This window comes from Marmota flaviventris, chromosome 9, assembly GCF_047511675.1.
Source record: "Marmota flaviventris isolate mMarFla1 chromosome 9, mMarFla1.hap1, whole genome shotgun sequence".
NCBI classification, from domain to species: Eukaryota; Metazoa; Chordata; class Mammalia; order Rodentia; family Sciuridae; genus Marmota; species Marmota flaviventris.
In genome coordinates this window covers 110,125,433-110,149,843 of record NC_092506.1, presented here as the reverse complement: position 1 = coordinate 110,149,843, position 24,411 = coordinate 110,125,433, and the positions used below count along the sequence as shown (strand labels likewise).

Genomic DNA, 24,411 nt, shown 5'->3' with positions numbered 1-24,411 from the left:
TGTCTTTTAATATACATGGTTACTCTGGTTTTTCTAACTGCTATTTAGCTCCCAAGCTTGATCAGATGAAGGATTGGGTTTGGGGCAAGAACCCTGCATAGCCAGTGTGCTGTATTTTCTTTAAGAGGCACATAGTGTCTAGTTGTCTTTTTCCTCCTGATAGTAAACTTGGTCAGCAGGAGCAGGTGTTTTCAGTGTGATATTCCCAGGAGAATGTTTAGTTTTTCATCTAATGACCTTAGTGGGACTCCAAACCACCACTTTTATGCTTTATTACATTTCATAAAATGGCAATAATTAAATTATATGTTTCTCCTCATTTATAGGTGTTAAAGAGAAAGCTCTCCTTAGTGTTTGTTATAAAAGGAGAATAAACACATAAATACTTGATTACTTTCTTTTTTTCTTTTGCTGATAAAACATGGATCTCATCTTTAACATATTTACAAGGAGGCCAACATAGGATGAGGACAGGTTCTCACAACTGTCTCTGTTCACATTTACCTGGAGCTAGGTGCCATGGACTAAACGTGGACAGGAGCCCCAGTGCCATGGACTAAACAGTGCTACCTAAGAAGGTCTTCCCCGCATCCCACTAGCCTGGTCAGTGGTCAGTAAATTGGAGTAGGATCTAACAGAAGTATTTAAATGTGAGATAAAATGTCTTGGTTGTGCCTGATTGTGGTTTAGCTTATATTTAAGTAAACAAACAAAAAAGGAAGTAAACTTGAAAGTTATTATCATAAAAATGAAACAAAAATTAAAACATTTATTTCCAGGAAAAAAGAGAGAAGCCAATATATTCTGTGTAGCATCATGAACTATTAACTTTTTGTTTCATAAAAACTTACCCTGAAGTGTCCTAAAATAATCAGTTTTCTATTGAGGCACAAATTGCTCAAAGACTCACTTCCAGTTGGATACAGAATTGTATTAAACCCAGAAGCCTTTAATAGCTTCATTGGATTATGCAAGTATCTTCTAGTCTATCTTGTGCACTCTCTGTTCCACGCAGCTAATATCAACTATTTTTATAGGAGCATTAGATTGTGCTAGTGGGAAATCATAGAATCCAAAATCAAGGTGCCAGAGGCATTCATTTCTACTTACCTGGTCATTATCTCTAGGCTTATTTTGGGGATACTCCTAGAAAGTACTTCTTTATAGTGAGCTCATACTAATAATGTTTATTTTCAAATATCTAACTACAGGAGTTTTTTGTTTTGTTTGCCTGGTTGATTTTTTGTTTGTTTAGGGTGGGTTTTTTTTCTTTTTTTTAATGGTACTGGGGATTGAACCCAGGGGCACTTACCCCCGAGATCCATCCCCAGTCCTTTTTATTTTGAACAAGGATCTTTATAAATTGCTTAGGGCCTAGCTAAATTGCTGAGGCTGGCTTTGAATTCACAATCCTCCTGTCTCAGCACCCAGGCATCTGGATTATAGGCAGGAACAACCATGCGCAGCTATGACTATAGGGTTTTGTTTGTTGGTTTTAGTTATACATGGACACAATATCTTTATTTTGTTTATTTATTTTTATGTGGTGCTGAGGATCCAACCCAGTGCCTGACATGTGTGAGGTGAGCACTCTAACACTGAGCCCAGCCCCAGCCAGACTATAGGGTTTTTAACAGGCATTTTTCTTAACATCTTTGTTTTTATGTTTGTATTTATTTTTGCTCACCTTAGTTCACATCAATATAATTAATTGTATTAGTGCTATTTTGCATAATTATACCATCATTATTAGAATAAGAAAACACCCATTTGATTTAGGAGAGGCAGAAAACTGCACTTGGTATTGAAAGGAAGGATTTTCATATTCCTAGAATTTCTTGCTCTGACTGGAGGTTGAATGTGGCCAAGGGTTAATTTAACCCTGTGTGGGCTACTGAAATAATTTTGGTAATTAATTGTTTGATTAAGCAAGTCATAGACTATGGCAGATTCTTGATGAAAATACAAAAAAAAAATGTATATTTTATAATGTGGTTTGAGAGACAAATCCTCTTAGGGGTGATGGCATGTGTCGGTTAGATGGTCTAGGGCACACCCAGTTTGAATATTTATGCTCTGGTACACTTTTTGTTGTGAAAATGTCCAAAGTAAAACTACAGTGTGAATCAAGGTGTGGCTGGAAGTAGCCACCTCAAGAGGATACAGACAGACTCGCAGTTCAGGCCATCGCAGGGTGCGCGGTTGTGTCTGCGGGAGGTCTCTGCTCTGGCCTCCAGTGTTGCTTTTGGGGGACTCCATCACCCAGGTACCACCGCCCCCGCATGCCCTGGACTCAAGGCCCAGGTGTCCTGGGCCGGTCACTTCAGCTGCAGTTTCTCAGGGCCCTGCCTCAGCGCGGGAGGGTCCAGGCCAAGCCACCCCTGCGACCTGACGCTTCTCACTCCCCCAAACAACTTGGGTGGTTGCGCAGCGCCTCAGGGCCCTGTGGAGGTCTGCGCGCCGCGGGGGGGGGGGGGCCCTGCTGCCTCAGTGGAACAGGCCGGTGGTAGTTGGTGGGTTGATCTTGAAAACACAATGCCCTCAAGAGTAAAACGGGAAAAGATAATCTTTTCATCCGACGTCGTTTCAACTCCCATCAAGGAAAAAATAAAGTTTTTTAAATAACGGGTTTGAATTTTTATTTTTTTATTTTTTTTATTAATATATTTATTTATTAGGTGTTCAAAACATTACAAAGTTCTTGACATATCATATTTCATACATTTGATTCAAGCGGATTATGAACTCCCATTTTTACCCTATATACATATTGCAGAATCACATCGGTTACACATCCACTTTTTTACCTACTGCCATACTAGTGTCTGCTGTATTCTGCTGCCTTTCCTATCCTCTACTATCCCCCCTCCCCTCCCCTCCCCTCCCATCTTCTCTCTCTACCCCATCTACTGTAATTCTTTTCTCTCTCTTGTTTTTTTCCCTTTCCCCTCACTTCCTCTTATATGTAATTTTGTATAACAATGAGGGTCTCCTTCCTTTACCATGCAATTTCCCTTCTCTTTCTCTTTCTCTCCCCTCTCTCATCCCTGTTTAGTGGTGATCTTCTTCTCATGCTCTTCCTTTCTATTCTGTTCTTAGTTGCTCTCCTTACATCAAAGAAGATATTTGGCATTTATTTTTAGGGATTGGCTAGCTTCACTTAGCATAATCTGCTCTAGTGCCATCCATTTCCCTGCAAATTCTATGATTTTGTCGTTTTTTAGTGCAGAGTAATACTCCATTGTGTATAAATGCCACATTTTTTTATCTATTCATCTATTGAAGGGCATCTAGGTTGGTTCCACAGTCTAGCTATTGTGAATTGTGCTGCTATGAACACTGTTGTAGCAGTGTCCCTATAGCACGCTCTTTTAAGGTCTTTAGGGAATATTCTAAGAAGGGGAATAGCTGGGTCAAATGGTGGTTCCATTCCCAGCTTTCCCAGGAATCTCCATACTGCTTTCCAAATTGGCCACACCAATTTGCAGTCCCACCAGCAGTGTACAAGTGTACCCTTTTCCCCACATCCTCGCCAGCACTTGTTGTTGTTTGACTTCATAATGGCTGCCAATCTCACTGGAGTAAGATGGAATCTTAGGGTGGTTTTGATTTGCATTTCTCTGACTGCTAGAGATGGTGAGCATTTTTTCATGTGCTTGTTGATTGATTGTATGTCCTCTTCTGAGAAGTGTCTGTTCAGGTCCTTGGCCCATTTGTTGATTGGGTTATTTGTTATCTTATTGTTTAATTTTTTGAGTTCTTTGTATACTCTGGATATTAGGGCTCTATCTGAAGTGTGAGGAGTAAAAATTTGTTCCCAGGATGTAGGCTCCCTATTTACCTCTCTTATTGTTTCTCTTGCTGAGAAAAAACTTTTTAGTTTAAGTAAGTCCCATTTGTTGATTCTTGTTATTAACTCTTGTGCTATGGGTGTCTGTCGCGACCCCTCGCCAGCAAGGGAAAACACGACACAGGATTCTTCTTTCAGCAGTTTATTCAGGCCTTGATTCAAGTATCATCTTCTAGCGACCCCCCCGCCGAGCGCCCAAGCATAGCCTAATAAAGCCTCCCGCATACCAATCTTAAGCCGCCACGTGGATCTTTCTCATAGGGTGATAAGGGATTACGTGCCAACTCTCCATAAAAGGAGTTGTTTATCACAGGCCACAGTGGAAGCCGGCGCCATCTTCTAATGGCGGCCACGGTCTATAGGAACGGCTCACCACAGTTCCCCCTTCTGTTTTATAAAACAATGCAGGCGAAAGTAGAGGTTCTATCCCACTGTGCAGAAGTGGCTGCAATGTATGGTTCAGTCCTAAGGAGGGCCCTTCCCTAGACCTGGTCCCATATCAGCCTACGCCTTTTTTCGTAGGGCGGGGCGTGGACGTCAAACCCGAATGCAATAGGACATGCTTTCCTTGAGGTCCGTTGAGGGATCACTCAAGTGCAGTGCCTTGCCTCGCATCCTGCATCGTGACGACGGTGAGAAGTAGGATAACACAGGTAGCCTGGTAATGATGACAAAATTTAAGTTGGCAACACAATCCCTAAGCCCCAGAGGAAGGTAAAGAGTCTGTAGCCGAGAAGAAAGACCAGTCCTGAAACCCATCTGCGTGCAATGGTAACAAGACCTGCAGAGTGCAAGGGCTATTCAGCACCGGGAGAGCATAAAGAAGAGGACATGCCAATCCCAGTGCAATGTGAAACTAACTTGGGGTGCAATGGCCATGCCCAGAAATCACTGTTTAAGATGTGCAAGCCAGATTTGTGGAGAAATGCCATTCTCTAAGGCCGCAAGAGCCTGTACAATCATAGCTTTCTCTTGCGCATGGCGAGCTTTAAGGCGACAGAGAAGCCACAAACAAAGTACAACACCGAAGCAACACATTGCCCCAAAAATGCCCACTCCCACCCATTCCTTAAAAAAGGAAAAGGCAGAGGACAGCCAACTGGTGAATTGACCCAAAGTCACTGGTTCGACACGGGTACTATTCAAAACAGCAATCTGAGTTAGTTGAGACTGGATCAAGTTTTCTGCTTCCAAGGACCAGGTTCCGGATAGATATTCCCTGATGATGCGGGAGGCATTTCTGGAATCATTAAATCTGACAGAGGTTATACATAAATGTGCACGTTGATCAATACAACCCAAATGTACTAGGTCAGACAATTCCTCAACTTGAGCTTGAAGCAGATCTATCCTTTGATTAGCAGCCAAAATCCCAGATAAAATGTGTTGATTAATTCTACTTTGGGATTCAAGTACGGTGGATGTTTGTTGAATAACCTGATTAATAGTGGCAGCAGTTTGTACTTGGCTGGCCATGGCTACTCCAGCTGTAACTGCTGCAGCAGCAGATACCGCCACAGCTGTCACTATAGCTGCCGTAATTCCAAAATCTCTACGGGCTCTAATCAATTCAACAATAGGAAAGGATTCTGGATCTGCAGTAACCGGGATCAGGACAAAGGTTGGAATTTTCATAATCACTGCCGTAGTCCAGGAGCCATTCCAACACTCAGACAAGTAGCAAGTAACATTAGAACAATTAAGCATCCCCTGTAATGTAACATTAGCCAAAAGAAACAGGAATGGAGATTGGAGACAGACTGCTGCGGAGGGTAATGTAGCATTAGATAATTGTGAATTATTTGCAAAAATTTTAAGCCTCCTACCTCGCTCCGAGTCTTGGGTACTACCAGAAACATTAAACAGCCAATTTTGGACTCCTCGTAATTGAGCCAAAGCGGAGATATCAGCTGTGGCCCCCTTCTATTTTAAATAACAAGTTGTTTAATCAAGGGCATTGCTCTATCAGGGTCACCAAAGATTTTTCCTGCGGCGTCCACCATCCTGGCAACAAAGTCTGAGAAAGGTTCTGTGGGGCCTTGTATAATTTTTGTCAAATTGCCAGACACTTCTCCTCTATTTGGGAGTGATTTCCATGCACGGATACAAATGTTATTAATCTGTTCATATACCTCAGGGGGGTATCCTGTTTGTTGATTAGCAAACCTGCCTTGTCCCAGAAGCATATCCTTATCCCAGGCGGGGCGTCCCACTGCATGATTTTGGGCAGCTTGCTCTACTGCACCCTCTAACATAAATGCTCTCCAATCCAAATATTTCCCTGGGGAAACACAAGCGCGGACCAGACTAGCCCAATCTGAAGGAGTCATACAAAATCTAGTAAATCCCTCCACCTGAGTGAGAGTGAAAGCGGCATCTATGCCATAAGTGCGGACAGATTCTGCCAAGGTTTTAATTATCTTAAAGTCTAAAGGCTCATGATATCTTCCCCTGTTATTGTCCTGAAATACAGGGTATGCAAGTCCCATATCTGTATTAACTGTCCTCCAAACTTGCGCATGAAAAGATCTCCCGGAACCTTGGTTCCCCCCCACATACGGAGGTGGGGCAACCGGCACCATATCTTCTTCTAAATTTTCAACCTCCTCCTCCTCAGAATTCTGTTGACCGATATTAGATCCCTCCCCCTTCTTACAGTAGGCATGCGCACCTTGTGTCTCCTTTTTCTTCTTTTTCATTTTTATCTTACGTAGTTGTTGTAACAATATATCAAGGTCCTCAGAACACTCTGAGTCGCTTGTGTTCTCAGGCGGTTTTAATTCGGTCAAGTCTGGGTAGAGCCTTCTCCTATTTTTATCTTCAGGCTCTTTTGCCTTCTCACTACTGTTACTTTTGATACTCTCTGCCACTTCACTATGTGATCCTTCAGATTTTTCCTCATGTAGTTGCTCAAGAACAGCCTGACCCTCACTCACAGCTTCTTGGCATTTACTATCTGCTATACATCCTCTAACTAACTTCCAAAGTGGTATAACGCCACCCTCTAAGGTGCCTTGCTCACGAGCGAAATCTAAATCTTTCCCTAATTTGTCCCAGCTAGGAATTGTAAGACTCCCTGAAAAGGCAAACCAAGGAGCTGCTATGTCAACTTCTTTCAAAAACATCTGCAAAGTGCTCTGCTTTACCTTAAGTCCTTTTGAACGTAGCAACCCATCTAGGGCCAACAAAATTGGGCTTGAAGAGGTAGCGCCCATAATGTTTTTAGAGCTATAAAGAAAGTGAAAGTACAAAAATCCCCGCTCTCTTCCTTTTACAGGGGAGCGTCCCTTTTTCCCGCTCTCTCTCTATTTACAGAGAGAGCGCCCCGCTATTTGCTTGCGGATTCCCACTTTACCTGGGAACTTACCAGTGCACCACCCTGACTGCTGAAAGTTCTGGATCCTGGGTTCGAGGAATATAATTCCCCGTACGGGCCACCAATTGTCGCGACCCCTTGCCAGCAAGGGAAAACACGACACAGGATTCTTCTTTCAGCAGTTTATTCAGGCCTTGATTCAAGTATCATCTTCTAGCGACCCCCCCGCCGAGCGCCCAAGCATAGCCTAATAAAGCCTCCCGCATACCAATCTTAAGCCGCCACGTGGATCTTTCTCATAGGGTGATAAGGGATTACGTGCCAACTCTCCATAAAAGGAGTTGTTTATCACAGGCCACAGTGGAAGCCGGCGCCATCTTCTAATGGCGGCCACGGTCTATAGGAACGGCTCACCACAGGTGTCCTATTAAGAAATTTGGAGCCCGACCCCACAGTCTGTAGATCGGAGCCAACTTTTTCTTCTATCAGACGCCGTGTCTCTGATTTGATATCAAGCTCCTTGATCCATTTTGAGTTAACTTTTGTGCATGGCGAGAGAAAGGGATTCAGTTTCATTTTGTTGCATATGGATTTCCAGTTTTCCCAGCACTATTTGTTGAAGATGCTATCCTTTCTCCATTGCATGCTTTTAGCCCCTTTATCAAATATAAGATAGTTGTAACTTTGTGGATTAGTCTCTGTGTCCTCTATTCTGAACCATTGGTCCACCCGCCTGTTTTGGTACCAGTACCATGCTGTTTTTGTTACTATTGCTCTGAAGTATAATTTGAAATCTGGTATCGCTATACCGCCTGATTCACACTTCCTGCTTAGAGTTGCTTTTGCTATTCTGGGTCTTTTATTTTTCCATATGAATTTCATGATTGCTTTATTTCTACAAGAAATGTCATTGGGATTTTGATTGGCATTGCAATGAACCTATAGAGAACTTTTGGTAATATCGCCATTTTGATGATGTTAGTTCTTCCTATCCATGAACAGGGTATATTTTTCCATCTTCTAAGATCTTCTATTTCTCTCTTTAGGGTTTTGTAATTTTCATTGTATAAGTCTTTCACCTCTTTTGTTAGGTTGATTCCCAAGTATTTTATTTTTTTTGAGCATATTGTGAATGGAGTGGTTGTCCTCATTTCCATTTCAGAAGTTTTGTCGCTAATATACAGGAATGCCTTTGATTTATGCGTGTTGATTTTATATCCTGCCACTTTGCTGAATTCATTTATTAATTCTAGTAGTTTCTTTGTAGACCCTTTCGGGTCTTCTAGGTATAGAATCATGTCGCCCGCAAACTCCTCGGGTTTGAATTTTTAAACAGGGTCTTTCTTGAAGTTGCTGAGGCTGGCCTCAAATCTGTGATCCTACTGCCACAGCTTCCAGAGTCACTGGGATGACAGGTTGCATTACCAACCAGCAAGGAAAAATTATTCTAAATACATTATTTCAGAAAGATAGTAAGTTATGTTCCTGTAGCTTCCGCCCCCCCCCCCCCCAAAAAAAAAAAAACGTGTAGACATCTAAATCAGTTTTTGGTGTATATACACCAGTGATTGGTAACATCAATTTTAGGCATCAGGGCAGTAAGTATTTTTCAAGTACCTTGTGAATGTATATCATAAAAGTGTTCTCCTTGAGTTATATAATTAATAAAGCAATGGCTTTCCTTGTTTAACAAAAGAAAAGAGTATATAGACTATAGTGAGGCAGCCACATCAATGTTTATAGCAACTCAATTCACAACAGCTAAACTATGGAACCAACCTAGATGCCCTTCAACAGATGAATGGATAAAGAAAATGTGGTACATATACACAATGGAATATTACTCAGCCTTTAAAAAGAATGACATTATGGCATTTGCCGGTAAAGGGATGGAACTAGAGAAATCATGCTAAGTGAAATAAGTCAATCAAAAAAATAAGGACTAAATGTTTCTTCTGATAAGTGGATGCTGATCCATAATTGGGGGAGGGGAGTAGGAAAGAATGGAGGAACTTTGGATTGGGAAAAGGCGATGAGGGGCAGGAGAGGGGGTGTGAGGGTGGGTAGGATGATAGAATGAGACAGACATTTTTACCCTATATACATGTATGATCGCACAACTGGCAGAGGAATGAGAAGCTGTGCTTCATTTGCATTCTGCTGTCATGTATAACTAATTAGAACAAATAAAAAACTTTCAAAAAAGAATTCAATAAACTGACCCAATAGATTTCTTAAAAAATTAATGCTGTAATTCAAATTTATGAGCCAAGTCACTCTATTCTTTTGTTGTTGTTGTTGTTAGATATACATGACAATAGAATGTATTTTTGACATATTATATATACATGAAGTATAACTTATTCTAATTAGGATCCCGTTTCTGTGGTTGCAAACCATGTGGAGTTTCACTGGTCGTGTATTCATATATGAACTTAGGAAATTTATGTCTGATTCATTCTACTGTCTTTCCTATTCCCATTCCCCTCCCTTCCCTTCATCCCCTTTGTCTAATCCAATACTGCTGAAAAGGGAAGCTGAGAATTTTTGAACTCCAACTGACAACTTGATGAACAACACAAAAAGAAGAACAGTTTTACAGCCGACAGCCTCTACTTGTGTGCTCCATACAACCCTCAGGAAGAAAGAGGAAGAAGACGGTTGGGCCCAGAGTGTGAAAATGTATTTTATTGACTTTCTCTCTCTCTCTCTCTCTCTCTCTCTCTCTCTCTCCTCTCCACACATGTGTGAGGAATGGTTCATGGGCATTTATTCATATTTGCCTCTTTTTTCTAATTTCTGGAATTTTTTGAAGTTTTATTTCTTGCTCTGTATTTTGGGTTAGGATTTGTAATTACTATATTTTGGGTTTGTTTTGTATTATTCTTCAATAGTTTATTTCCCTTCTCCCCTTTCTTTTGCTAACATCCAAATTCCATTGTTCTGTTTTTTACTCTTTCTTTTTTTCCTTCTATATTCCTCCTCCTCCCTCATAACCATCACATCCTATATCTCTTCTGCATTCTCCCTGTTCCCCTTTTGAAATAGAAAACTCTTTTGTACCCACTTATCTCTTCTTTTTTCCCCCTTAATTAACTCTATTCTTGACATCTTTTAGCACTAATTGGTTTCTATAATACTTGCCCCCTACTAATGCTATAGCAATTACAAATACAGTGGAACTCATAGATGAAACCTATTGCTTGATTTTATGCCACACATAATACATGATTATTTACAGTTTTTACTGATAGAAATTGCTGATACTACTATTTCTGTTTATTGTGCCAATTAAAATTGTAGATGTCAGAGTAGGAACTAAGTGGTTAGTTTAATGCTTTATGTTGTTTACATTTCATTGATGCTATTATTTGTTTCCCTCTAAGCTATGAGTTACTGGAAACCTACAAAAACACTACAAATTCACAGGATAGAAACTCTGCTGCTTCAGATTCATATTGATAAATGGGTAGACATACAAATAATATGAAAAAGAAAGGAAGTAGCTTATATATTATATAGAGAGTATGTATAGTATTATATATTATGTATGTATTATATAATATGCATGATATTGTATAATATGTATGGTGTACATGGAGTATTACAATAACATAATATTATATAATGTTATATATTATATATGTATTGTATATGTATGATATTATGTAATATGTATAATATTATACATGGTGTATGTATAATATGTCAAAATACACTCTATAGTCATGTATATCTAAAAACAACATATAAAAGAAGAAGAAAAAATAAGCATACAGGAAATGCTTATTTGGAGAAATAGAAACTATCCATATATTTATAAAAGGATTAATTTGTTAAAAGTTTTGGAGTAAGAGAGCAAACATCTGAACAGGAACTGCTGTTGGTGGGGGGGGACAGACTCAGTGGCACTTTGAGAGTTAGGTAAGTACTTCCTAAAGTCTAAAATTAAAAAGCATGTGTAGCAAGTGAAAGAAAAAAGAAAAAGAAAGGGAACCAACCATCCCAAATAATCTAGAATTCCTCAACAACAGACTCCATTGACACCACCGTGGAGGAAAAGTGAGAGGAGGAATTTAGAAAGTTCGTAGTTAAACTGATCTAAAAGGTAAAAGACAATGAAAGGACTGAAATCAGAGAGAAAATACAAGAAGTGAAAGATCACTTCAGTAAGGCAATAGAGATTCTGAATCAGAAACTCTAAAAATGAAGGAATCAATAAACCAAATTTAAAATTCAATAGGAAGTATCAGCAACAGACTAGACTACTTGGAATATAGAGTTTCAGGCAATGAAGACAAAGCATATAATCTCAAAAACAAAGTTGACTATGGAGGGAAAAAATTAAGAGATCATAAACAGAATTTTTAAGAAATATGGGACAACATTAAAAGGCCAACTTTAAGACTCATCAGGATAGATGAAGGCTCTGAAACACAAACTAAAGGAATATATAATCTTTTCAATGAAATAATACCTGAAATTTTTCCAATCAAATACAGGAAACATACAGAACTACAAATATAAAAAATTACAATAGACCCCAGGAAGTGAAAGACCTCTAAAACAAATATAACAAAACATTGCTGACCATATTTGAAGACAGCATAAAAAGTGGATAGAAATATCAAGATCATGGATTGGAAAAATAGTGTTAAAATGACCAAAGAACTGAAAACCATCAACAGACTCAATACACTCCCCATCAAAAAAAAAAAAAAAATCAACTACTTTCTTCACAGAACTAAAAAACAAATTCTTAAAATTTACTAAAGAAGCACAAAGGGGCTGAAATAACCATAGCTGTATCAAGCAATAAGAATACTGCTGAAGATATTAAAATACCTGATTTTAAGATGTGTTATAGTGCTGTAGTAACCAGAACACCATGGTTGAGCATAACAGGCATGTAGACCAATGGAACAGAAAATATATCCGAGAGATCAGCCAGGCATCTATGGCCAATTATATCTCAACAAGGGGCCAAAAACATACATCGAAAAAAGAACAACCTCAACAGCAAAACCTGATGATAAAATGGGTGCCCACATGTAGAAGATTGAATCTTGACTCCTGTTTCTTCCCCTGAACAATAATCAACTCAAAATGGATCAAAGGCTAAATGGAAGACTTGAAATCCTGAAGCTACTAGAAGAAAACCTAGGGGAAGCAACAAGACCTTGGAAAAGACAGTGGTTTTCTGTACAAGATCCCCAAAGCACAGAGAATAAAAGCCAACTTTTACAAATGAATTTACATCAAATTAAAAGTCTTCTTGGGGCTGGAGATGTGCCTCAAGAGGTAACGCGCTCACCTGGCATGTGCGGGTGCTGGGTTCGATTCTCGGCACCACATAAAATAAAATAAAGATGTTGTGTCCACCTGAAAGGGTAAAGTTTCTAAGCTGCAAAGCCTGAGCTAAAATGTAAAGGACCAGGCATTGTAAACCTGTTTCTAAACTGCAAAGCATGGGTTAAATTCCTGAGGCAGTTAAGACAATGCCCTACTGGCCATTTAGTTGATTTATAGCCTAAGATCCTGTGCAGTCCAGCACGTACACACCTCAGGGCCTAAACCAATCAGTTTAAATGTAACCCCCTCCTTAAGAATGACCTATCACTCCAGCCAGCCCTGTTCCCGCCAATGTACGTACTAATCAAGTCTAAGAATTGTTGTTTGACTTTCCCGCGGTATATGGTGATTTGTTGAAGGAGACTGTGATGTATGTAAAGTCCCCGCCTTCCCCAAAAAAGTGTACTTAAGCATTGTTCAACCCCGGCTCTGGGCTCTGGGCTGTTCTCTCTTCTCGAGTGGGCACGGAGCCCCAGCATGCTGGAATCTCAATAAACCCCTTTTGCTGTTGCATGAGCTGCGGTCCCTTGGTGGTCTCTTCCTCCGACATTCGCCGGACCCTTACACACCAAAACTGAAAAATAAATATTAAAAAAATTATCTCTCTCTCTCTCTCTCTCTCTCTCTCTCTCTCTCAAAAAAAAAAAAAAAAAGTCTTCTCCCCAAAAAGGAAGCAATCAATAGATTGTGAAGAGACAATCTACATAGTAGAGAAAATATTTGACAGCTATTTATCTGACAGATTGTTAATACACAGAATATGAAAAGATCAAAATACACTAAACATTTTTTTTGGAAAAAAAACAGTTAATCCAATTTAATTATAGGCAAATGATCTGCATAGAAGCTTCTCAAAAGTAGAAATGTGAATGGGCAACAAATGTATGAAAACATGCTCAAAAAATAGAGCAAGTTAGCTAGCTAACTGGAGGCAATGTGGTGAAAAGGAACTCTTATAAACTGTCACTGAGATGTAAATTACTAGAGCCATTAGGGAGAACAGTGTGGAAGTTCCTTGAAAATATAGAAATACAACTACTATATGATTCAGATATCCCACTTTGGGGCATATACCCTCCAAATGAAATCAGCGTACCAAAGATATCTATGGCTATCATGGCACTATTCACAATAGCTAAGGTAGGGAATCAGACTAGGTGCCTGCGAACAGAGGAGTGGACATGAGAGAGTCAGGAACCACTGTGGTCAGACAAGAGGCTAGGACAATGAGATAAACACTGTGTGCAATAAACTACTACACTGTGTAGTATGGCAAGCTGCCTCTCTGTGCTTGTGGTATATACACACTATGGAGTATTATTCAGCCACACAAGACAGTGAAATCCTGTCATTTGAAGCAAAGTGTATGGAAGTGGAGGACATTACATTAAGTGAAAAGGATAAGAGACAGAAAGACAAGTACTGCATGTTCTGTCTCATGAGTGGAGACTGAAGTTGCCACCTTAAAGGAGAATATGGATGATGTGAATGAGAAAAAATGTGGTGTGGCCATGGAGGTGAGTGTGGAAAGGAGTGGTTAGATTTGATCAGTGCACACTCTGCTCATGTATAAAAATATCACACTGAAACCCATTAATATGTGTTAAATAAAAATCCACAACCATGTGATTTTATTAATTGAGGTTATTTATGGCTTTTGAGGCATTTGGACATTCTTCTCTATTTTCCCTTCAGTAAGTTACTGGACCACTCCCACTTATAGGTTTGGTGGATGTTCTTCAATTGAAAGAATGAATTTTGAAACATTGGCATTTTCTCTGCCTTTGCACTGAGTTCAGGAATGTTTGTGGAATGGTAGTTCCAACTCAGACAATGTATTTGTAGGCAAGGCAACGGAGAAGGGAAGTGTTTCTTGTTTTGGTTTTTCACAGCACAGGAAGCATATAAAGAAGCATTGCCCAATTAGTGATGCAAATATCATTTGTTGTTTTGGGAAATATTTTATTATTCAGTAAAACTTTCATGTAAAAGCACTGTTTGCCTAGTTTGAATTCATAAACAGAACATTTCTAAATCTATAGAAATGTTAATATCCAAAACCATTTACATTTTGTTAGGAGTGGATGAGGGCAGTTACTCTACTTGAAAATGTTTCAATATTGTATCAAAAACAGCATTAACAAACACCTTGGAACTGCTGGGCAGTTAACTTTTGTAGCAGGACAATTTAGGATTTTAAGATTTTATTTCTGAAGAAGGGAAAATAGTAGAGGAAAGGAACAAAAGGGGAAGGAGGCAAGGAGTGAAAGTAGAGATACTGAGGAATTAAATCAGTCAATTTATGCTGTGTGCATATAGAAAAGAAGCACAAGGAATCTCACTTTTATGTATAATTAAAATGAATCAACTTAAAAAAATAAATAGAAGGGAGACTAGAGAGTACAGGAAAAAGATCAGAGGAAAGGAGGGGGGAAGGAAAAAAAGGAGGAAACACTAAAAATAAAATGGAATGAATTGTCATGAGCCTGTTTGAATTTGCCACAGTGGACCCCACTGTCATGTACACTTTGATAAACATGTAATGAAAGACTTGGAATATAGCTCAGTGGTAGGAGGCCTTATGTATCTTGTGCCGGCTCTGGGTTCAATCCCAAGCACTACAAATAATAATAATAATGTAATGATAATATTTTATTTCTGAAAAGCAATAAAGAAATCAACAGTGGTTAAGACTAAAGATTAAGATTATGAACTAGATTTGAAAGGTTAATAAAATAGGTACTTGTCACTCCGTTTTTCTGTATGCTTAACAAAACACTGTTGAAATCCTGAGAACTGTTTGCTAATCTTGTTCCCAGAATGTGCTGTCCCCAACTGCCAAACTGCAGAATGTATTCCCTTACTCGGTTGCAGGCAAACTGCCCACTCGCCCTGACCCGTCAATGAACTCCCCTCCCTGCCCTCTCCAAGAAAAGTATATAAGCTCTGCTTAAGCTGTTCCCAGTGCTCTATCTCTCTTTGCTCTAGTGAGCTCTGAGCCCCAGCATGCTGGTCCCCAAATAAACCCTTTTGCTGTTGCATGAGACAGTCTCTTGGTGGTCTCTTCCTCTGACATTTCGCCGGTCCCTTACAGATTAAGTTCATAACTGACAACATTTGTTCAACTGTTGAGGGCTGCAACCAAGTCAAGATGGCGCCTGGCAGTTTGCCAGGAGGACTGGTTTGTGAGGCAACGACACCGAGCCGTTAAGATGATGGAGATTTCTTATTGGCTGACTGCTGTATCTAGATGATGCTAATTGAGTCAAGCTGTGTGTAATCAGTTAGGAATATATACCTCTGCTGTCCTGCAATAAAGTGGCTCTCGCTATCTTGAGTGCCCACTCAGTTCCCACTGAGTTCCCCCACAATAAAGTAGTTCCTGCTTCAACCTTCAAGTTGCTTGTCACCTCCCGGTTATTTTGCCCAGCCAGACTGCGGCATTCAACTACATTTGATAAATTCAAATAAAACTCACAAAATAATTAGTTATGAATATCACAATCTGAAATAATTAAATTTGTGGTGTTAATATGTTTTTTCTCCATCTCACACTTTTATTGGTGTGTAATAATGATACAGAATACTGGGTTTCATTGTGGCATACTTATACTACCTCCCCTTGTTCTCCCTTCCTCTCTACACTCAGAGCCCTCCTTCTTCTACCCTGATGGTCTTTTTTTTTTTTTGGTCAGAGTCCCTTTTTTCTATCTTCTACATATGAAAAAAAACAACAACATAGAAACCTTGATTTTCTGAGTCTGGCTTTTTCCACACGAGGAGCTATTCTACAGTTTCATCCATTTTCCAGCAAATGACATTTCATTCTTTTTTATGTCTGAGTAAACTTCCATTTTGAATATATACCTCATTATCTTTATGTATTCATTTCTCTAGAGACACTCAGGTTGGTTCAATGACTTGGTTAATTGAGAATCATGCTGCTGTAAAACTGACCTTTTGTAAGAATTATTGGTGGGGTAGTATCATTGTGACATGGTGGTTCCATTCCAAGCCTGCTGTGGAATCTACATACTGATTTCCATAAGGGCCTTTACTAATTTCAATTTCCAACAAGAGTGTATGAGTTCCTTTTCCCCTGCATCCTCCCCAACATTAAATATTATTTGTATCCTAACTGCAGTGAGATAAAATCTCAGTGTAATTTTGAATTTAATTTACTTAATGACTAAAGATGTGTGCCTTTTTTTTTTAAACATAGTCATTGGTCATCTTCACTCCTTTTGAGAAGTTTATGTTCATTTTATTTGCTGATTTACTAAATGGATTCTTTGGGGTTTTTTTTAATGTTGTGTTTTTTAAGTTCTTTATGTATTTTAAGTATTCATCATTGGCCAGAAGAGAACATAGCAAAGATTTTCTCCCATTCTATAGATTCTCTTATCACAATGTTAATTGTTTCCTTTGTTGTATAGAAGCTTCTTAGATTGAGGCTAATCCCTTTCATTGATCATTGGTATTATTTCCCAAATTGTAGTCTTCTGAGGTATTCATTGTCTACGCCTGTATGTTGGAATATTTTCTGTATGTTCTCTTCCAGCAGTTATAAGTTTTCTGGTCTGATTTATACATTGTTAATCCGTTTTGAGTTGAGTTTTGTGCTTGGTGAGAAATAAAAATCTACTTAAAATCTCTTTTTTATGGATATCCAGTTTTCTGATCACCATGGGCTATAGAGGCTGGCATTTCTCAAATGTAAGTTTGGGGCCCTTTTGTCAAGGAGTAGGACTGTTTGATATGTAGGTTTGTCTCTTTGTCTTCTATTCTATTCAGTTGGTCTGTATGTCTAGTTTTATGCCACTACTAAGTTGTTTATGCTACTATGACTCTGTAGTATAATTTAAAATTGGGTATTCTGATGCCTCCAGCCTTTTTTGGTTCAGAATTGCTTTCAATATTCTTGTTCTTTTGTTCTACCATATACGTTTTAGAATTGCTTTTGCTACTTCTAGGGATAGTAACTTTGATATTTTAATGGAACCTATTTAATCTGTAGATCTCTTTTAGTAGTATGACCATCATAACAATGTTAATTTTACCTATCCAGGAATATAGGAGATATTCAAATCTTCAAATGTCTTTTTTTTTAATTTCACTTTCAGTGTTCTGTAATTTCCCTTGTATAATCCTTTCACCTCTTTGTTTAAATTTATTCTTAGGTACTTAATTTTCTTTTGAAGCTATTGTGAATGGAACCTTTCTCAGCAGATTTATTATTGCTGTATAGAAAAGCTATCCATTTTTGTATGTTACTTTTGTACCTACTACTTTGATGAACTTGTTTGTCAGCTCTGGAAATAATCTGGCAGAGTTTTAGGATCTTAAATATAGGAACATAGCATCTGCAAACAGGAAAATTTGACTTCTTTCATTTTTATTTAGATCCCTTTTAATCCTTCTCTTGACTAGTAGCCTGTCTCAGGGACTATGTTGAATAGGAGTGATGGTAGTGGACATCCTTGTTTTCCTGATTTAAGAGAAAACGCTTTCACAATTTCCTCATTCAGTACAATGTTGACTTTGAGTTTGTCAGACACAGTACAATGTTGACTTTGAGTTTGTCAGACACAGCCTTTATGATCTTAAAGTATACTTGTTTTTTTTTTCACTAAAAAATGTTTTTATTTTATGTACAAATAATGGGTAGATGTTATACCCTTAAATTCTATATTCCATAACAATTAAGAACCTGTTTTTAAAAAGAAAGAAAGAAAACCCCGCAACAAATTTTAAGACACTAGGATTTCTTTGCTTCTAGATCAGGGGGAGGAGAGAGGGAGCTTGCTCTAACAGGAATCACAAATTAGAACTGAGTATTCTCTAAAGCAGAAATAATATGGTGCCATTTCAAGTAAAGATTAGTCAGCTCTCCTCACAAACACTCATAACTACCTGCTAAGAACAGGTAAACCAGGTCAAAACAGCTTAGCATAACTAGGCTTCATGGCATTAGGCCATTATGCTCCTTTAGGCTAATAAATCAAAACAGAAAAATACTAAAATAAAAATAAATGATTTTGAGATTGTCATACAAATTGTTAGTTCCTTGTTGTATCCTCCCTTCTATAACATAATAAAGGGAACATTTTACTGCAAAGAAAATTTGATTATAGCTATCACTGGCCATGAATTTTTGTAATTACTTATTACATAAATGCTGCCTAGTGCCATTATCCAAAAGGCATGACCATTCTGTCCACAATCCACTTGTGCATGTATAAACAGAATTTTCATGATTTACATAAGCATGTCTATCAATGAAGACATTACAATGAGGTACAATTTAACATCCAAAATCTGATGCTTTGCAGATAGCAATAGTATTTGTAATCACCTTTCACTTCAGTGACCTTATATAAAAATTAATTATTTAGAATTAAGGAGATTTTCAAATGTACACATAGAAATGGTTACAGGGTCAGATTTTTAAGAAACATCCTCCATGTCCACATCCTGTTGTAACTGCTGTACCATTTTTTCTTCCAGCTGCTTTCCTTTGCCTGCAAGAGGGGCTCGGATAAGATGGATGTTTTGCTTGACTTCTTTAATGTCCTGAACTTTCTGTAGCTCTTTATTTTTCTTCAATCTGTTCATTATAAATTTAGCTTGGCGTTTCTGTTTGATCTCTTCAACTCTCTTCATTGCATCAATAGTTTTATTCCATAGTTCTCGCTGGTATTTGACAGGTTCATTTCTAGGTTTTTCAAATTCAAATGAGTTATCCACTGTAAGCTCTTTGCCAGCTGCTTTCCAGAATGCTTTAGTCCACCTGACCTTTCGAGGATTACGCTTCTTTTTAAAGTTCTTATGACATTTGGATTTACAGAATCTGAATACCTTGCAATCATTGCTGACGAACATCATGCGGTGGCTGGGGTAGATGGGCCCTGAACAGAAATAACACTTCTCCATACGCATGTTGAGGCCTCGTGGGTCCCCACAGACCCAACGGCGAGCTCTTAAAGTATACCTGTTTTATCCCTACTTTCTTCAGGATTTTTTAACCATAAACAAGTACTGAATTTTGTCAACGCATTTTTCTGCATCTATTGAGATGATCATGTGATTTTTTATTTTTAGTTTCTTTGTATGGTATATACATCTATTGATTTTCAGGTTAAATATCATTTCATCCCCAGAATAAAAGCAACATGGCATGATACACAATTATTAATCTGTTGTTGAACTCAACTTGCCACTACTTTACTACGTATTTTTGCATCTAAATGCATCAAGTGTATTGTTCTGTAGTTTTCTTTCTTGAAGTGTCCTCATTTGGTTCAGATTTTGGAGTTACACTGGAAAAAGTATGAAAGTATTTCCACACTTACAGGGAATAATGTGTGAAGCATTAGAGTTAGATCTTCTCTAAAGGTCAAATAGAACACAGCTGGGAATCCATCTGTTCAAAGGCTTTTCTTTATTTCCATTTTTATTGAATTTTTTAAGTTATACATAATGTTAAGATTCATTTTGACACAATTATAAAAGCATAGAACATAATTTGCTCTAATTCATCCCCAGTACTTCCCTTTTTTGTTCCTTCCTTCCTTTCCCTGTTCCCTCCCTTCTACTCTACTCATATTTCTGCTATTTACTTACATGCTTTTTTAAATAAAAAAATTGTCTCCTGTGTATATACATAATGGTGGAATTTACTGTGGCATATTCATATATGTACATAGGAAACAGGTCAAAGTCATCCCACTCTTCTTCCCTTATCCTGTCCCTCCTCCCTTCCCTTCTTTCCCTTTCATCTTCTATTTTTTATTCACACTCCCCCTTCACTTATTTTGGATTATCTTTCATATATCAGAGAAAAAATTTGACCTTTCACTTTCTGGGTCTGGCTTATTTTACTTAGCAGCAGAGTTTTCAGTTATTGGCAAATGCCATAATTTCATTCTTCTTTATGGCTGAGAAATACTCCATTGTGTATATATATCACATTTTATTTATCTACTCATCTGTTGAAGGATATGTAGATTGGTTAAAATAGCTTGACTATTATAAATTGAGCTGCCATAAATATTGATGTGGCTGTATTCCTATAGTATGCTGATTTTAGATTAGTTAAAAATATATTAAAGAGTGGGATAGATAATAAGGTAGTTCCATTATTAGTTTGAGGGAATTATCTAAACTGCTTTTTAGAGTGGTTGTACTAATTTGCAGTCCCACCAACAATGTATAAGTGTACATTTCTGCCCCCCATATCCTCACCAATACCAATACTTATATTCTTTATAATTACCATTTTGACTGGAGTGAAATGAAATCTTTATGTAGTTCAGGTTTGTATTTCCCTAATTGCAAGAGCTGCTGAACATTTATGCATATATTTGTGGACATTTGCATTTCTTCTTTTGGGAAGTGTCTCTTTAGTTTTTTGGGTTTTTTTTTTTTTTTTTTTTTTGCCTATTTGTTAATTGAGTGGTAGCAAATATCTTCACCCATTCTGTTGGCTCTCTCTTCATGTTCTTGTTTCCTTTGTTGTACAGAAGCTCTTTAATTTGATGGCATCCCACTAATTGACAGTTTTCTTTTATCGCTTGCACTTTAGGAGTCTTGTTTGAGAAGTCAATTCCTGTGCCTACATGTTGAAGGGTTGGGCCTACATTTTCTTTCTACCATTTGCAGAGTTTCTGGTTAAATTCCTAGGTGTCTGATTGTCTGTGGATGGATTGACTTTTGTTCTGGGTGAGAGACAGGGGTCAAGTTTCATTCTTCTACATGTGTATATCCAGTTTTCCCAGTAATATTTGTTAAAAAGATTACCATTTTCAAGTTGTTTTTGGCACCTTTGTCTAGTACCAAATACCTCTATTTGTGTGAATTTGTCTCTGAGTCTTCTATTCTATTCCATTTGTCCTCATATCTGTTTTGATGCCAGTACCATGCTGGTTTGGTTACTATACCTCTGTAGTATAATTTGAGGTCTAGTTGCTTAGTATTGCTTTGGCTATTCTGGATTTTATATTTTTCCAAGTGAATTTTAGAACTGATTTTACTAGTTCTGTGAAGAATGGCATTGCTATTTTATGGGAATTGCATTCAATCTCTTAATGATACTTTGAGTTCTTCTGATCTGCCATCTTTCCCTTGAGGGATAGCTCCTGCAAATTTTGACCATCCATCCTATTCAACATAGCATTGGAGAACCTCTACACAAGTGTTTTAACCAAATGACAGCTTTTGACATCATGTGGTCAGAGTACACCTCTAATGTCTGAGTTGAACTCAGTCTGTATTTGTAAGATTTTTGTCACCATGAGAAGTACCTGAGAGAAAGGACTTAAAGGAGAAGTGATTTCACTAAGCATCATGTTTTCAGAGGTTTCAGTCCATAATCATCTGGCTGTATAGCTTTGGGCCTAATTTTCTTATCTCCCATGTAGTTTATATTTGATGTATACTTCTCATCTACCTCCTCCTACTAATGCTACAATATGCCTAAGTAATGAAACCATATTTTTAAAAATATCTAGTTCTTCTGTTCTTCAGTTTTTCTCTTCCTTCTCACATGCTCCGGTATTTTCATCTATTATTGCATGCTACTTTCTCTTTTTGGTGTAATAAATGTATTGAATGAAACCAAGAGTGAGTGAGCTATGTTCATGTTGAATTGTGTGTGGGGTGGGGAATAAGCATAAGTAATGAACTGTAGGATCACTTAGATTAGCATTAAACTAAAGAAGTGTCCCCCCAGATTTCAAGAAACCTTTATTTCTAATGCGTGGGGAACCCTCAAATACAGAGTAAAGATGGAAGAGAGGAAGGAAATGTTGAAACTTATGAAACTCTCAAATTAAGGATAAATCTTCGGCTTGTCAAAGTCATTGCAAAAATCAAACTCATTACAGCATGATGTCTGTGATGAATTACCAAAAACAGTTTTCAATTTATCTTCACAATGTTTCACACAATTAGACTCTGCACTCGATGGCATGAAATCTGCAGAAGAGAAAAGCAGAAATGAGATGTCATTTGGATAACAACAATATAGGTCTCAAATACAAGTATGGGTAACCAAGAATGAATTAAATGAAAGAATATTTCGTCTGAACTAGTTATGGGTCACCTATGGGCAGTTTGGCCACATGGTCCAAAGACATAGCTAGCAAAGTTCCTTTATCTAGAGTGTTTCCTGCAGGGAAAATATGCACTTCATGGTGAACTTCACATTGTAGATGTTGAAGAACACAGCAACCCTCCCTTCACAGGTTGTCAGGTACAAAAAACTTATTTAAAGGAAGTTGGGTCCAAGGCTCTGTAGTGAGTACCATGGAAGAGCGTTGAGCTAGTTATAGACAGGTGACAAGGAATGACAGGCAATTAAAATGCATCATGACAAATATCATATGGTAGATAGATAAGGCAGGGAGACTCTGGAAAAGCAGAGGGAGTCATGTGAAAAATGAGAATGATCATAAAGGCTTCCAGAGCAGGGGTCTCTGAACTGAGACAGAAGTTTGATCAGGATTACACACAAGTAGCAGGATCCAGCCCACAGATTTGGGAAATGGCTAATTTAGGGATCCAAGGATTTAGGGCCTTTGAATCCTGAACAGCAGAGAGATTAGAGTTCAGAAGTATCAGAAAAAGGTTAGCAAAATGTTGGGGGAACAGTCATACTCCACTCAATCTTCCTTGAATTTTATCATTCTACGAGAGAAGACACTTGGCTCAGAGCATCACACTTGGACCTAAATCAGCTTTCTTCATATGGATGCCATGTCCTAAAGGAAAGTGGTTTGAGACCTGAAGGAGAAAAGAAATTTCCACAGCTCTCACTAGATTACTGAATATACTTACAACTGTATGGAAAACGCCAGTGTCTCCGGATCATACATGATCCACCTTCTGGAGCTCGGCATCTCTCCAACTTATGCTCACAGAAATTTTCTTTGAATTTTCTACATCGCTGACAAAGGAGAGGTATGGCTGCAAGAAGAAAAACTGTTCTCAGAGGACAGGGGAAGAATCATTGTCACAGAACAAAGAGAGCAAAGGACATCCAACTCCCTGATAGCTTGGCTATACCAAGCTGTTTCCCTTAGGGATATGTTCTAGGAAACATGTTTTAATACCACGGACAAAGCAGGAGCATGTGAGGAGACAATCTAACATATCCATACAGTAGACAAGATAGCAGCAGACTGTCAGGAAGGGAGAGTGATCACTCTCCAGAGAACCATACTGCTCATGATTCATTTTCTAGCTTACCATAGTGATCACATACAGGATGGTGAGCACAGAGCACTTGCTGTGTTCTCAGAGCCTGGGCTAAAGTTCCAGGTCTGTGAACAACATCAATATTTCTGACTGGGAATCCTTGATTACTCACTCCACAGATAAACAATTATTAGGAAGTATTTAAAGTACAGAGATCATGTTGAGTTTTAGGTGGTAGACAGGATGAGGGAAAGACCCAGGAAAGTAAGAAGATGAAAGAAGTCAGGTGGTCAGAGATGGAGCCTACTACTCAACATGTTCCTTGGAAGCCGGATTGGAACTCATAGAAGCTTAAAATAATTGGAGACATCAAGCACCGCTTAAATATATGCCAGTGTTAAGCCCAGGCTTGTACCTTAACCATGGTTAAATAACCAAACAAGGATTTACCAATTCTTATGCAGAGCAGAAAAAGACTCAGCTTAAGTAGGTTTTTCATTTTTTCTTGGCTGATTCTTGAAATTGATTATCTTAGAGTCCAGGGATCACTTCAGCTGGATGATGGTGTAACACTATTTGCTAAGATCAGCCCCCTAGTCATTTTATAATGCAGTCTGAAGAGGACATAAGCCAGTGGGTGTAAGAGAGGCTGTAAACAGATTCCAATCTAAGCCCTTCCCTCAGTGGCAATACACCA

At 38.4% G+C, this 24,411-nt stretch overlaps 1 pseudogene; it reads right to left on the bottom strand.

The window, feature by feature from the left end:
- Nucleotides 1-18,955: 18,955 nt before the first annotated feature.
- Nucleotides 18,956-19,460, bottom strand: LOC114100737 (probable ribosome biogenesis protein RLP24 pseudogene; annotated as a pseudogene).
- Nucleotides 19,461-24,411: the final 4,951 nt, after the last annotated feature.